This window comes from Pteropus alecto, unplaced genomic scaffold, assembly GCF_000325575.1.
Source record: "Pteropus alecto unplaced genomic scaffold, ASM32557v1 scaffold104, whole genome shotgun sequence".
In the NCBI taxonomy this organism is placed as follows: Eukaryota; Metazoa; Chordata; class Mammalia; order Chiroptera; family Pteropodidae; genus Pteropus; species Pteropus alecto.
Window position 1 is genome coordinate 5625351 of NW_006436664.1, and position 17010 is coordinate 5642360.

Sequence of the window (17010 nt, forward strand, 5' to 3'; positions counted from 1 at the left end):
CACCACAAAGCCATAATTACAGGAAATGTTGAAGAGACTTCTTTAAGAAGAAAAAACATGTATCAAAAACAGGAATAAAGAATAGTAACAACTACATTCCTATCAATAAGTACCTTAAATGGAAAAGAATTAAGTGTTCCAAACAAAAGATAGAGTGCCTGAAAGGATAAGAAAAAAAGACCCCTACATATGAAAAGGAAGGGAATAGAAAAAGATATTGCTTTGATGAACCTAGAAGGTATTTAGGTTAGACAGAGAAAGATAAACACTATATGATTTCACCTATATGCAGAATTTAAGGAGTAAAAAGGACAAACTAATCAAAAACAGACTCAGAAATATGGTGGACAATTTGGTGACAGACAGAAGGGAGGAGGGTTTGGGGGGCTGGGAGATGGGGTGAAAGGTTAAAGAAGTACAAATTAGTAGCTGATGGATGGTCATGAGGATGGAGAGCATGGCATAGGGAATGCAATTAGCATTAATACATCGTCTAGGTAGAGGGTCAGGGGAGGGAGGGAGCAATTGGGGAGATCATTTTACTAACTATATAGATGTCAACCCAATGTACTAGATACTTGAAATTAATTAAAATTTTTAAAAAAATTTTTTAAAGAAAGCTTTCAGCTTCAAATGCCAATCAAAAAAAATAAATAAAATAAATAAGGCAAAAAAAGGTACAGATGAAAAGCCAGCAGAAGAATTAAATGAAACATTTAAAAAATTCTGATTAATTCACCCCCCCTAAAAAAAAAAAATGAAAGGAGGAACAGAAGGATTGAAAATAAAAAGTACATAAATAGAAAACAAATTGCAAAATACTTAAATTTGACACCATCAAAAATGCTGTTTAAAATAGATGTGCTTTAAATATAAAAGTACAGATAAGCTGAAAGTGAAAAGCAGGGGAAAACATATATCAGTAAGCTTAAGAAAGTTGAAGTGGTAACATGAATGTTATAAACAAAACGGACCTCAAGAAAAACAGTATTACAAAAAAGGAAAAGGGACACTTCATAATGAGAAGATCAACAGATCAAGAAGTCATACTCATAAATAAGAACAGAGCTTTGAATACATTAAGCAAAACTTGACAGAACTTAAAGGAGGTACAAAGGAGGTACAAATAAGTCTATAATTATAGATGGAGAGTTCAACATTCCTCTCTCCATAATGATAGAACAAGTAGATAAGAATCAGTAAAGATAGAGAAGACATGAACTACACCAATAATTACTTTGATTTGATTGATATCTAAGGGATTCTATACCCAACACTGGCAGAATATTTATTATTTTCAAGTATACATGGAACACCAAGATTGACCGCAAGCTCTAGATCATAAAATAAGTCTCAATACATTTCAAAATATTACACTCTGAAAGAGTATGTTTGCTGATCCCATACACACAATTAAATCAGAAACCAATAGCAGAAAGATATCTATAAAAGTCCCAAATATTTCTAAATAATACTTCTAAACAACCCATGGATCAAAAAAGAAATTACACAGGAAATTATAAAATATTTTGTACTAAGTAGTAATAAAATATAAAATATCAAAAGTTACGGAATGCATTAGAGCAATACTTAGAGGGAAATGCATAGTTTTAAATGCTTATTTGAAAAAAAGTCTAAAATCATTGATCTAAGTTTTCCCCTTAAATTAGAAAAAGAACAAATTAAATTTTAACTAAACTAGATTAACAAAGCACAGAATCAAAGAAATAGAAAACAGAAAAACGAGAAAATTAGCAAGAGAAAGAGCTGGAGAAAGATGAACTTCAATCCCTATCTCAATAAGTCAAAATTTATTTTGAAATAGATCATAAATCTAAACCAAAAAGCTATAACTACGAAAACTCTAGAAGAAAACTGGCATATTCTTCACATCGGAATTAGCAAAAATTTCTAAGGCAATGCATAAAGTCATCACCAATATTCAAATAGTATGCTTTTTGATATAATGTCTTGGAGAAGGACAATAGCATTTTTGTGATATTCTAGTCAAAAAGGCATGACTTTAATCTAATATAAAGAAATATCAGATAAAGCAATTTCTCAAATTGAGAGACATTCTACAAAATAGGCCTACAGGTTTTTTGTTATTCTCAGTTCAAAGAAAACTGAAATTTTTATTGCAGTTGGAAAGAGACCAAGAAAACATGGCAACTATACCTCAAGTGTGATCCTGGATTAGATCTAGAAAAGGAAACACTTATAAAAGGACATTATTGGAACAAGTGACAAAACCTGAGTACCAACTATGGATTAGATAATATTATTGTATCAATGCTACAAAGATGGAGAACTTCTGTTAGGGCAATAAGTACATGAAAAGATACTCAACATAATTAGTCAGTAGGGTAATGTAAATTTAAAACCACCATGAGATACTATGCACCTGCTAGAACAGCTAAATTTAAAAAGACTGACCAAAACAAGTATGTGGAGCAACTCAAACTTTCAAACATTGAATGGGAATGCAAAATGGTACGACCATTTTGAAAACAGTTTGGCAACTTTCTTATAAAGTTAAGCATTTATTTATCTTACAACTCAGCAGTCCCACCTTGTGGTATTTATAGAAGAGAAATGAAAATCTACATCCATACATAGACTAATACATAAACGTTAATAATGACTTTTTTCCTAATCGCCAAAAACTGGAAACAATTCAAATGTTCATTAACTGGTAAATGAATGGGAATAAAAAGTAGTATCCAGACAATTGAATCCTACTTATCAATAAAAAGAAACTGTTGCTACACATAACAACATGGACGAATCTCAAAAGTATTATGCTAAATGAAAAAAGGTAGACATAAAAAACTACTTACATACTTTGTGATTCCATTTATATGAAATTTAAAACAAAACTATACTAACAGAAAGCAGATTAATGGTTCTAGGAAGTAGAGAGACGGAACTGACTGCAATGAACACCAGGGAACTGTTGGGGGAAGGGGGATGTAAATGTCCCATATCTTGATTATGGAGGTTATTATCAACTGCCTGCATAAGTCAAAACTCACTGAATTGTACACTGGCAAATTTAAGTGTATGTTAACTATACCTTAATAAAGCTGATTGAAAAATAAAATAAAGAAAATTCTAATACTATATATATTTCATCTTTAAAATAAACATTGATCCATATGCATGCTTTCATTTCCCATTTGACTTCTTTGGCTTTACTATCCCTGCCAACTCCAGTTGTGGGGGACCTACCTCTTTCTTTTCTACTCAGGAAACACTGTTGTTGTTGTTGTTTTTGTTGTTTTTAACTTTTCAATGTTCTTTATTTGACTAAACATTATCCTCTATATGCCCAGTGATTTCAGCAACAAAACTCTGATAAAGCCTCCAAACCAAGTAAAACTATGCCCGCAGAATCTCTAAAATCTGTATCCCCCTCAGCCTCCTGCCCCCGTGCTTTCTTCTCTGCAAAACCAACCTGGGAAAGAGGAGTTAAGAACCTCAAATCTTTGCTCTAATTAAACCAACACACTATGGATTAATTATCAGTTAATACACTTTAATAAGGTTAGCAGAAGAATAAGAGTAAAAGAGGAAAAAGTTTTTGCTTTATTCATTAAGAGGTTAGAATTATCCATTTAAACCAAGCCTGTAGTTATACAGGGTATCAGGCAAAAAACACTTTTAAAATTTCTATGCTCAAATATATTTCCTACAAGTGTTTAGAACATTCCAATTAAAATCAAAACTAACTAAATATTGGTTAGAATAGGAATACTATTTTTCACAAATGGAAATAAAGCTATTAAGGAGAATTAAAATAGTTTACATATAACCATTTTTATTTCACTCTAAATGCATCAAGAGAAACAAAACGAGTGCATTAAATTTCTAAAATTCAAGTTTCACTAATAATTAACATGGACAAGATTTTCCACTACACTTCCAAATTATCATTTTGGTGCTGCTCTTAGTACATTATATTCACTTCAAGAGTAATGACAAACTGAGGTATTTCAGTATTACTGGCAAAATGGACATCTGTAAAAATCAAGAGTCAAACTAGATAACTTATAAAATCCCCTTCCAGTTCTGATATTCTATGTTAACAAGACTTGGAAATCCCTTAAAATCACAGAATGGAAAAGGGTATACTTGAGATGGTTTGTTTGAAAGGTGAGTCTCAGGAGCCTCTGTGTAATCACAGGATGTATAAGAAAATCCCAATAAAATCTCATCCAAAGATTATCCTCCTGATCCAGGTCTTCTAGTAGACAGACAGAAGAATCTAACCTATCAGACTGGTTTTTTTTCCCATCACTAATGTTATTGGTCAGGGATTATTTATAATACTTCCGCTGGGCCTCCAAGATGTTCACTTTTCAAACTACACAAATTTATGGATGCAGTCAAAAGCCACTGAGTAGATCACGTTGAAAAGACATGACAAAGAAAGAACTGACCTACTGAAATAGCAAACTATGACACAGGGCTTTACAAATCTGCAAGCTTAGCTGTTTTAATGGAGAGTAAATTTAAATGAAGAACACTTATTTCTTTGTAGGGCTACTGCTGGGATTGTGCTTGATTGCAGACTAATGATCTGGTATATGGAAATCCACCAATCTTTTGATCATTTGTTTCTTCACTGTTAATAAAAGGAGTTTAAAATTTTTTTTTTAATGAGATACAATTCACATACCATTCAATTCACTTGTTTGAAGTGTACAATTCAATTCACAGGTTGTGCAATATCATCACAATCTAATTTTAGAATATTCTTGTCGCTTCTAGAAGAAACTCCACACTCATTAGCAGTCAATCTCCATTCTGTCACCCTATCACACAGCAACCACTAATTTACTTTCTGTCTCTATAGATTTACTTATTCTGGACATTTTAAATGAACTGAATAATACAAATATGTGATCTTTTGTGATTGACTTCCTTCACTCAGCATAATGTTTTCAAGGCTCATCCATGTAGCATGGATCAGATTTCATTTCTTTTTATTGCTGAACAACATTCTATTGTATCCACTTATCAGTTGAAGGACATTTAGTTTATTTCAACTTTTTGGCTATTATGAACAATGCTCCTATGAACATCTGTGTACAAGTTTTGCATGGATGTATGTTTTCATTTCTCTTGGGTATATACCTAGGAGTGAAATTGTCAGGCCATATGGTAACTCTATATTTAACTTTTTGAGGAACTGCCAGACTGTTTTTCAAAGTGGCTATACCACTTTACATTTCCAACTGCCATGTTTAAGACTCCTAGTCTTTCCACATCCCCACCAACACTTATTGTTGTCTATCTTTTTGATTAGAGCCATGCTTCTCAGCATGCAGTGGGATCTCATTATGGTTTTAATGTGCATTTCCCTAATGACTAAGGATGCTGAGCATCTTTTCATGTGCTCATGAAGGGAGTTCTTCATTTTTGTAACACATAGGCTTTATAAATTCAACGTGTATCTCCTTTAATAATAGTCACAACTTCTATCATCTTCCCTCATTTCATTTCATACTTTTAAGTTTAAATCTGAAAAGTATAACTTCAGAGAAATTGTAGTAAATATTATGACTTTTATGACTTGCAACAGAGGTTGTTAACTCAAATGCCTACAGGAACCAGGCAGGTAACATAAAAAAGTAAAATGAGCCAAGTCTAAGAAAACATAACAGAGAGGCAAAATGACAAATAGAAAATGGCGTCTCATTGTCCAATATTTGACAGAAAGAGGCAGAGACTATGACAAATTGACGAATGTAGTTTCTTTAGAAAGCAAGCAGCCCAATGCTCAGTCTAGCTAATTGTTACTACACAAAAATAAAGATGCAGGATTACCAAATTTAATTTTCAAGGGAAGTAAAAAATCTGGCATTTTGAAATATGTCCAACAACTTTTTAAGATAGCAAAACAAAAAGAAGCTCAAACAAAAAAACATTCATGGGCTAGATTCCACTCTTAGGCCATAAGATTATAATTCATTTACTTGGTCAGTCAACAGATTTTCATTAAGTATATATTATGTGCCAAATAACGTTCTAATTCTTAGGAACAGAATAGTAAACAAATTCTCTGCCCTCATGGAGTTTATATATTAGCGGAGGAGACAAGCAATACCAAGGTAACAAATAGATATTTAATTTCAGGTAGAGAAAAGTGCCTTGAAGAAAAATTAAGCAGAGTAGGTATTAGCACCACTCTCCCTAGCCTGTTTTAGATACGGTTAAAGGGAAAGGCCTTTCTAATGAGGTGACCTTTAAACAGACCTGAATGAAGTGAAGGAGTAAACCATGCTCCCTTCAGGGGAAGAAACTTCTAGGCAGAGGAAAGAATTGCCAAGGTCCTTACTAAACACCAAAGAACTGCATGTTTGAGGATTAACAAATAGGCAAATGGAAGCTCAAAGAATAAGCAGAAAGTCTTTATGCAATTATGCACTGAGTTTAAATTAAAAAAAAAAAAAATCAACTCTTGCTTAATACTATAATATGGAAAAGAATAAATAAATGTAGTAAGAATTCTAAAATAGTTAATCAAGAGTTTTCAATTCTTTACTTTATTCAACTTATGAGAAACAAGGAAGCAGAACTGATATTTATTGTTTTGTGGTTGTTACCTAATCGCATATGAGGAGCAAAATGACCCAAAAATGTGGAGCAAGAAAGAAATAAAAGAATGGCACAGCTTATAAACTACACATGACACATGAGCTCTAGAACAGAGGTGATCCAGCACCTGCCTTCGAAGAGCTGACTTTATAATTATAAATGACTCTTAACAAGATACACGGCAGTAGAACTTGATTCTTCCATTTATTACTCCTCTTACATTATGGATGAGAAAGCAAACAGGTTAAGCGACTGATTTTTTCTCAACAAATGAAAAGAGACACTAAGACTTCTTTACTTTTCCACTTAGGTTAAAATACTTCAATTTTTTGAAATGAAACTCCATATATTTATGATGGTTTACTTCTATTCTGAGACTTTGATAACAAATCTCACCAGAAAATTCAAAATAGATCTCTTATTTATTTTTAGTTAATGATGTACTCTAGTGTAGCAACCAAGGGGAAACAGGAGGACTACAAAAATGTATACTCAAAACTTTATATCATGAAAGAAACAGTGTTCTTAACATGTTGATTATATCCAATGTACGGCAAAAATCCGATAATATTTTCCAAAGAAGGGGATTATTAAAACAACTGGCTTTAGTCATAGTAGATATGGAAAAACAGGGGAATACCAGCTATTTTGGTTGGAAGCACTGCTTTTAACATGGGAACAACAACTAAAAAAATGCATCTCTGTATCTAACAGCCAAATTTTTTTGTGTGTCTCTTTAAACCATGGGATCCAAATAAATCCTCAATAAAAGGAACACTAACATGACTGCCTTAATGTAGCCAGGGAAAAATGAAGTCACATGTTGGAAAATGTGACTGTAATCTAACAAATAATCTAAGGACGCTTATACTCATTTAATAGCATACTCATTTAATGTTTTAGATTTCTTTCATTTAGTAATTGTAGCTATAATTTCTATAGTGTACTATCCTATTTAAAATACTTAGAATCTTATCTGAGTTTCCTGATTCCAGTAAGATGAAAAAACAAACAACAACAAAACCCAACAACCAAAAAAACCATCCTGCTACAAATATCTAAAAAGGCTGGATAATACAACGAAAAGATTAAATGCATCACTGAACTTACAAAAAAGAAAGAAAGAAATCTCTAAGTGACAGAGATGAAGCCAGATCTTTGATTATTGTTAACAAAAATCAAAATGGTAAGGATAAGAGTTGATGCTAATATTGTCCAGAAGAGAACTAAAAAGGAAAAATGGAATGGGTATTAGCAAACAGGGGCTTGGCTTTTGATATTCTCTGCAGGGAACTGTAGATCTCTCAAACCTTGGGTACAAATGGTGAGAGAAATTGGAAGTGAACTCCTGAATAAATGAAGAACCTTTACAAATGAGCACACTGATGTCAAAACACAATATACCACCTTCTCTATTTCTTCCAGGGATCTAAGTAGGAAAAAAGTCTTTTTAGAAAAAGAAACTCCAGGCTTAAGTCTTAAATGGGTTTGGAACACAAATTTAGACAAACCATGTAATACAAAATCATCATGCCCTGTCAAGAAAGTACATAAAAACTGGTTCTGGTCTACTAATATCTCTTAGGTACCTGGCAAAAGCAAACACAAAACCTCTCTGGAGGGACATTATCAACAATTTAAGAAACAAAGGGATTCTCATAGAAAGAGCAAGCTCCTCTAAAATTGTACTAATTTAAAATTGCAGAACACAAATGTAAATAATCCCTCATGTGTGAGCCCTCTAAACGACAGGATTAGAGCCCAAAGAACTCAGGATAAAGGATAATAGAAAAATCTAAGAGACAATATAAATAAGTAACAATAATTAAAATGTAAAAGAATCAGAATTTTAAGAAAAGACAGTGATCATAAAAAAACTGAAGAGGAAAATCTGAAAGAGAAGCTCTAAAATTGAAATCCTAAAATAATCAAAACAAAATGAATGAGGGGAAAATACAAATGTCCATCATCTGAAATACAAATGTCCATCATCTGGTGAATAAACAAATTGTGGCAGATTCATACACTGGGATACTACTCAGCAATAAACTACTGGTACATGTAACAACACAAATTCAAAAACACTATATTTAAAACTAAATCTAATGTAGTATAAAAACAAACATTATGTTAAGTGAAAGACAAAAAAGTTACAGATTATATGATTCTATTTATATGAAATTTTTAGTAAAGGCAAAACTACAGAGACAGAGAGCGTATCAATGGTTCTTAGGGCCAGGGGAGAGAGCAAGGATTGATGTCAAAAGGGCATGATGAAACTTTAGGGTGACAGAAGTATTCTAAAACTGAATTGTGATGATGGTTACACAAATGTACAAATTTACTCAAAAATCATGGAACTGTATGCTTAAAATAGGTCAATTTTATGGTCTGTAAATAATGGAATCATTAGGGGAAAAAACCCTAAATGAATGAGTAGAGAGAAGAATAGACACATCTGAAGTGAAAAGTAGTGAACTAGAAGATAGATCTGAGGAAGCTACCCAGAATTCACGTCAGAGAGATAAAGGAATGAAATATATGAAAAAGAGAAGGAGACATGGAGGTGAATGTAAAAGGGTGCAATGAAAGTCTAATAGGAATTTCGGGAGAAGCAATAGTTGAAGATATAAAGGCTGAAAATTATTCTGAACTGATTCAAGAAATGAAACCTCAGATTCAGGAAACTCAGATTCAGTGAATCCCAAGGAAAAATAAATACATTCATACATACGCGTCATAGTGAAACAGAAGTGAAAAAAAAAATCTTAAGAGCAATAGGAGGATAGAGATCATCTACAATGGAACAGAACTTCTCAACAGTACCTAAAATGGAGGCCAGAAGACAATGGAATACGATCTTCAAAGTGTTGAGGGAAAATACTAAAATTTATGTAATTAAACTATTATTTAAGTAACATTTTCAGATAAAGAATAAAATAGTTTACCACTCTTATCTTGTCACTGAAAAAATGTTATTCAGAAAGATGCCCAATAGGAAATAAAGGGTTCAGTGAGAATGCAAGGGTTGGAGCTATGTAGATATGTGAAGTACCTGGCATACAGGTGGTAGGGAAAACAAGAGTGGGTGAAGAAGAAGAGGAAGGAAACCCTGGGAAGTAGAAGAAGAGGAAGGAAACCCTGGGAAACCGAAGCCCTGGGAAACACCAAAAACGTAAGGGATAGGCAGAGGATATTTTATTGTATCTATGAAGAAAGAGCAATGAGCTTTAAAGAGAGAACAGCAAGAGATGCAAAGGGATCTGGCAAAAATAAAATATAAATGTAAGAAAAAAACAAAATGCAACAACAGAATGAAAATCATCATTGAAAGTAAAGATTGGAAATAATACACTCGAACATGGATTTTGTGAAATGCAGCACAAACTTTTGAGAAATTCTATTACAATGTAGAGGAAAAGAACAAAAAGAGAATGTTAAGAGAAAAAACATTATAGGCATAAAGGCCAGAAAACAGAGCTCCAACTTAAGCCTCACAAGGGTGTTCCCAAGGAATATATCAAAACAAAAGGATGAGAACTAATCATTAAAAAAAACCTTTCCTAAGATAGAAAGCATCTAAGTCATTAAGGACTCAAGAGATTCAGGGAAACTCAATGAAAATTCACCTACTTCTCTCTGTACAAAATTTTTTATTTTGAGGTTAAAGAAAAAAATCCCATATGCATCCAGGCCAAATAATAATAACACAAATACTTTTACAGTGCTTTCTACTTACCATGTGGAAAACAAGAAAAACAAATTCTAAGTGCTTCCTATATCAACTCTTTTATTCCTCTATCAATGGCATGAGGTGGATATTACCATGTTTTTCCCACTTAATAGATTAGAAGACTAAAGCACAGAGAAGTTAAGTCAATCACATAACTAGTAAGTAATAGGTTTAAGATTCAAAACCTATAAATCTATCCTGTCATCCTTCCACTATACTTCAGAATAACAAAAATTAGCCTGGAACCTCCAAAGCCAGAAGACAACAAAACAACTGCGTTTGAAGATGGTGGAGCAGTCTTCACAGGGCTTGAACCTCCTGGTACCTGCCTTGTAAGTTTTTCCTTCTTCCAGAACAGTACCTATTAATAAGTTGTGGCCTATATTCTTAAGCAAGGCATGCCAATCAAGACTATTGCCTATAGGGTACTTGCAAACAAGGGGACTCTGCGATATGTACAAAACACGATTTTGCCCAGGGAACATTATCAATATATTTTATCATAGGCCTATAATATCTATCACTTGAAGAAGGGGGGACAGAAGATAATCTACTTTTTGTCTTGAAATACAAAATGAAAGTCCACTATTGACTACACAAAGGACTGAAAAACTTTCACTAAAGACTTCTCAACCATCTAGAATCATGAGTTAAAAGACACATGTTCTCTAGCAGTGAGGTATATTTCCAAGTAGATTTTTATACTAAATACCCAGACAGAACAGAATCTACTCACAAATATAAAGTTATTTCTTAAATCTTGCCTGGGCTTTGGGGAAATAGATCTTATTCAGATAAAGATAGTTTAGAATTAATTTTATTTTAAAGTAAATTTCTAGACAGAACAAAAGCTGTATTCTTTCTGATCCCTCTCCTTCCCTTCCATATCATATCCTGACAGACCTATAGAGAAGAGCTAAAAGAAAGGCAAAAAGATACTTTTCACTGCAGAATCATGCTCCCAAAATAGAAAGGAACAAATCAGGCAAGGAAAGGCAAGAACATGTCTTGGATTCTGCAAACCCAGAATGTTGCTTACCATTTTTTCTTTTTAAATTCTGCTTTCAGTTTAAAAAGTTCATCCGCACTTAAACACCCTGGAAATCCCCTCTGCTTTACAACCAACTAGGAACTGGCTCCAAAGTACCAACACAGTGCCTAACGTTCCTCCTTCCTTGGAAGCAGACACTCAGAGTATGTAAGTTCTTTCACTGGGTGATTCCCCACTCCCTCAAAAAAAAAAAAAAAAAAACCAAAATAAAAATATTGCACAGATAAAACTCACTGTAAAACTTTTCAAAAAGAAATCAGAAAATAAACATTTATTTTTCAAGTGGGGGAGAGAAAGTTTTGAAGAAAAATTTAGCACTATACATAGATAGAACTGAAAGCCCTCAAAAAGAATTCCCAGAGAAAAGCAATTACACAGAGAATTGCCCAAGGCTCTTTCTAAGAATCTTTATAGATTTTTTATTGCTCACCCTCGAAAAATGACCAAACTCAAAATGTTTCCTTTAACAATAAGTATAGCTACCTAATATTATTATTTTCCTTCTCAGGCACATGTACAGTCCTCAGAGATGCTGTGAGGATGCTTAAGGAGCCTGGATTAGCCATCAGCGGATCTGGGTTTGCATCTTCTCTGCTGGGCCATCCATTAGCTTATATGACTTTGATCAAGTCACCTCACTTTTCCAGGCCTCAAGTTCCTGAGGTATAAAGTGGGGATACTTACTTCAAAGGGCTATTGTAAGAACTCAGAATTAAGAGATTTGATTACAAAAAGACTATAGTACAAAAGTCTCTATATATGCTTTGGGTAAGTAATAATAATGGTACAAGTTTTACCAACAGTTTGTCATTATTTATAACTCTTTGGGTTTTAAAACGGATACCAGGAAAATAACTTTCTCTGCTTCCTGTTCCTGACTCAGAAATGGGAGCCTGTGTTCATACAGAGGTAGAGTAGATGGATTCCTATAAGTACCAATAACCTAACTGCCTCCATATATGTAAGAAAAGCATGTCCATCCCCTTTAGAAGGGCTTTAGATTGAGACCAGATGAATTGCCCTTGCAGTACACACATATTCATAAAGCGAGTGTTCTCTGCCAGACACTGCCTGCCATGGAGCTTTGTAGATTACTTTACCTTTACAATGTGCATATATCTTCTAATTCTATCCTCAAAACAATCCTGTGAGAAAACTGAGATGGAAAGGGAAAGAAGATCAAGTTAATGACTACAGAAAAAACACAGAACCTCTATTTCCAGTTCCTACTTAACTCATTACTTCATTGAGATGAATGAGCTATTTGTTTACGAAGCAGAAGAAACAATGATTTATTAGTTGTATCTGCAAAAGCCATCAAAACTTATAATTTCTCAAAGCAATGAAGCAGAATTTACTATCATCTATGTTCAATTTTATTGCTAATTAAAGAAAATGGTTTAGATTGTCTTCTGGTCCTCTTTTAATGAAAAAAAAAAATCAAGACTAGAAAAGGTAGAACAGAAAAGGGAAAATTTTAAATTCCTGGAATTTCTAGTGCCTGAGTTAAACAATACTAAACCTGATTAATGTTAAGTAAGCATACAGTAAACCTTTGTACACTGCAGTACAAGAAAGTAACCTGTGGAAGCTGTCCAAGTGGAGGGCAGAAAGGTAATGGGAAGTAACTTCACTCTGAAAGAAATCCAGTGAGAGTCAAACGGTAAATAAGAGAGGCAATACTGAGGTAGAAATCTTGGGGATATCCCGGGAACAGTCATTAGCTCAAATGACGTGTTTTGTGCATCTCATCAGTGGTTTTCCCTCCCTTGTCTAACTTACACACACACTGAATAACTTAAGAGCAATGTACAACTGCAAGATGAGTCATTCCACTAGTAATCAATGCGATTAAGGGAAATTCTATTTTCCTGTAAACTTTGACACACTTTGCATCCATTTGACACAGTGGCAATTCCTGCTAATCCATGTTAGCACACCTTTTCTTCTGCTGCCATTAGTTAAGGAAATTATAGTAAGCTAAGCGTTAAGCACTCTTCCATCCCCCAAAAAACAACAAATGGTTGGTTATGTTGATATGGCATTTAAAAGAGCAACCAGGAATAAAGAAAAACAATTTGGGAGTCACATGACAAGAGATAACTAAAGTTTAGGAAAATATCCCATTAAGAACACTGATAAAAGCTCTTGGCCCTCTTCTGGGAGAAAAATACCTACCCTCATTGCAGGGAAATGGGTTTTCTCCTCTAGTGAGGAGAGGACACGGAGTCCAGGAGAGCTCAATAATTCATAAAAGTCCTCTTAAAGGAGGCATGCAGATTGTGGTGTCTTTGTGAACAGTGGTGTCAGCACAGATACAAAAGGTCTGTGATGCCGCATGAATTAAGATAAGGATATCCTACAGTGGGTGGACATTGTCACTGGCTGCTCAGTCCCATGTAGGGACTCCAGGGTCCTAGGAAAACTGTGCTGAAATACACTGCACCTGCTTCATCTCTGGCCATTTTCTACTAAATTTTGGTGTCCTTAGCTATATAAACTGGGAATTTAATTTTACCCTGGATGTACGTGTGTTGTCTACCTACTAGTCTGTAACCCACCTAAAACACTACACACACATTCACACAAAATTTTACCAAAATTTCTGGCGGTTCAGAATCCGAAGTTCAAAACCTGAAAACTACCACGGTTAATCACATAACAAGGAAAGGGAGAATTATGGTCCTTTCCTTTCCCCCCAAATCTACTATCGTTCCTTTACCTACAAGGGTATTCTACCTTAAAAGTTTTATTCTAACGTAATAATGATAAATTAAAAGTAAACACATTTGAATTTAAGTACTAATTTAGCTTTACTGGTGACATAGCTGACAGTGACAACGAATGTTGTGCTTTGGATTTGATTACTGAGCTCTGTTAGTTCTGAAAGCGATTTTTCAGGTTATTTGGTACTTAACAATAATCAGTTCTTTACAAATCTTAAATCATTATGTTCTACACTTTAATACAACATTACATGTCAATTATACCTCAAAAGAACTGGAAAAACAAAATCATTTAAAATAATAATAATCCATTCTTGCTTTCAAATAATCATATGGAGTATCTCTGATTGCAGGAGCAGAAGCCTGGTACCATCAACACAACATTGAGTAACTTGGGAAGAGGTCACTTCAAAAATTTCAGTCTCTAAAGGTCTGGCCCATGGTTAAATGTAGTATAGATTTTATGGTTCATATATACAATGGAATATTACTCAGCCATTAAAAAAAAATGAAACCCTACCTTTGCAATGACATGGATGGACCTAGAGGTTATTATGCTGAGTGAAATAAGTCAGACAAAGAAAGATAAATACCATATGATTTCACTTACATGCAGAATCTAAGGAACAAAAAGAACAAACTAATCAAAAACTGACTCACAAAGATAGAGGACGATTTGGTGACAGACAGAGGAAATGGGGTTTTGGGGGCTGGGAGAATGGGGTGAGGGTTGAAGAAGTACAAATTGTAGTTGATAGATGGTCATAGGCTTGGGGAGCCCAGCATAGAGAAGGAAGTTAGCATTACTGTATTGGCTAGGTGGAAAACCAGAGGAGAGAAGGAGCAATTAGGGTGATCATTTTATAAAGCATATAAATGTCTAACCAACGTACTGTATACTTGAAACTAATACTAAAAAAAAGCCAAACAAAAAAAAAAGTAGTACAGGTTTCTAAATATATTTTGAAAAAATGAATCACAGTTATTAGGCTATGAGATACTGACAATGACTGCAGAACAGTTATTAATTTATAAGGCTTTTCACCATTCACCTAATGTTTAATAGCTCTTGAGTATTTACTAATAAGCTCTTTTCACTTCCCAGTTACATTACTTTTGGGCGTAGTATCAGGTATGGGCTTATCCTATTTTCCTGAAAAATACCATTTGCTCACTTTTCTCATTTTGGAGAATTTTACAGGTTAACTGATCTTTTCAACTAAAAAGACAAGCATTTAAAAAGTATAAATCTGCCAAGGAGCTACAGTATGTTTTATTAATATGGCAGTATGCAATTTTGCCATCATGGTTTTTCAGTCAGCTTGCAAACAATCACACTGTTAATGAAAGCAGTGGTCCATCAAGAGAGATGCTTGCCTTTAAGACAACCTTAGTTATCTGCTAATTCAAATCATCTAAGCAAATCCACCACTGGCACAAATACAGTGAGCTAATTTAAAATTAGTGTTTAAATCAAATGTGTAGGTAGCTCAATCCATACACATTCTACTCTTGCAATTATAATTCTCCACAAGAGAAGCCAGCACCTTAAGTGCAGGAAATTACATTTTATTTCTCTGCGTGAAGTAAATCACATTTTGCTTCACAGTTGAGGAAAATACAAAAACAAAGAGGAAATGTGCCTGGAGATCTTATTAACAAAGAGTGGAAATCCCCTGCTCCACATCTTCCAATTAGCTTTGCTGAGGACATAAGCTCTCAGGTTCAAATTTCCCTTCTGGCCTAACCACTGCCAGAATTAATCTGCGGTCTACACCTGCACTGAAGGCAGGAGTAGATGCACATTAGAGTATTCCAGATTGCTACTTTTGCTACAGTTTTCCACTATTATATAAAGGATTAACATGTACAGGATTTTTAAAAGAACTCCAGAACTAATGTTAACAAATTCCCCTTTGCAAAGCAAAAGCAATTCTGTTCAGTGGAAAATCTCTCTCCAGCTCTTGGTCAAAATTTCATCTCTCATGCATTTTCGTAAATGGAAAAAGGAATATATTACCATGTACAAATGATATGACAATTTTTAGCATTTTAAAAATATTATTTGATTAAAGAAGGGGACTTTCACTTTCTATACTGATATTTCTGAACTATTTTCATCTTTTATAACGAATATATGTTTGGGGAAAAACTCTGCAGAAAACGCTGCCTCTGCATGAAATTCACTAAGGGTACATTGTTTTATAATCTCCTTCTTCATAACTTCTATCTTGAAAGCATGTGTACTTATTTAACATGTCAGTCTTTTTTTAAAAAAAACTTAGAATGTAAATTTCAAACATATACAAAAGTAGGATAATATAATGAATCCCAATAAACTCAAAAACTAACTTTATCAGTTCAAGGTCTATTTTGTTTCATACGTAACCCCACCTACTCCATCTCCCATTTCCCAGTTATTTTTGAAGCATATCTCAGATATAGCATCATTTCATCTATAAATATTTTGGTGTGTAACTCTAAAATATAAAGCGTTAAACACAACTCAGTAGCATTAATACACCTAAAAAATCAACAACAATTTCTTAATATCTCCAACAACTGATGTTCAGATTTCTTTGATTGTTCAAATGAGGAATTAAAGTCCCAATACAGTCCATGCACACAAATGGTTGAGATATCACAAACTGCTTTTAATCTACAGGTCTCTGTGCCTGTTGCTGTTTCTGTCTCTCTCCTTGCAATTTACTTATTGCAAGAAACTAGGCTGTCTTACAGGGTTTCCATTTGATGGCTGCAAACTTGATAATATGTCCCCTATATTTCCTGTAAATTAGTCATTGCTCTAGATGCTTGATCAGATTCAAGTTTGATATTTTTATGTACCAAATTCTTAACTCTTCTATTTCCCTTTTCTTAAAATCTATAGCTAAAAA

The 17010-nt window shown here is 33.8% G+C and overlaps 1 protein-coding gene and 1 long non-coding RNA gene across 7 annotated transcripts in view; one reads left to right on the top strand and one right to left on the bottom strand.

The window, feature by feature from the left end:
* LOC102891774 overlaps nt 1-12735 on the top strand; it is a 33642-nt gene extending 20907 nt beyond the window's left edge. Inside the window, exons 2-3 of the long non-coding RNA XR_439201.2 lie at nt 11405-11534; nt 11896-12735. This is a non-coding gene — a long non-coding RNA (uncharacterized LOC102891774). The remainder of the gene's footprint in view (nt 1-11404; nt 11535-11895) is intronic.
* KIAA0391 (KIAA0391 ortholog) overlaps nt 1-17010 on the bottom strand; it is a 111744-nt gene that overhangs the window by 75838 nt on the left and 18896 nt on the right. The gene's annotated exons all lie outside the window — the stretch shown is intronic.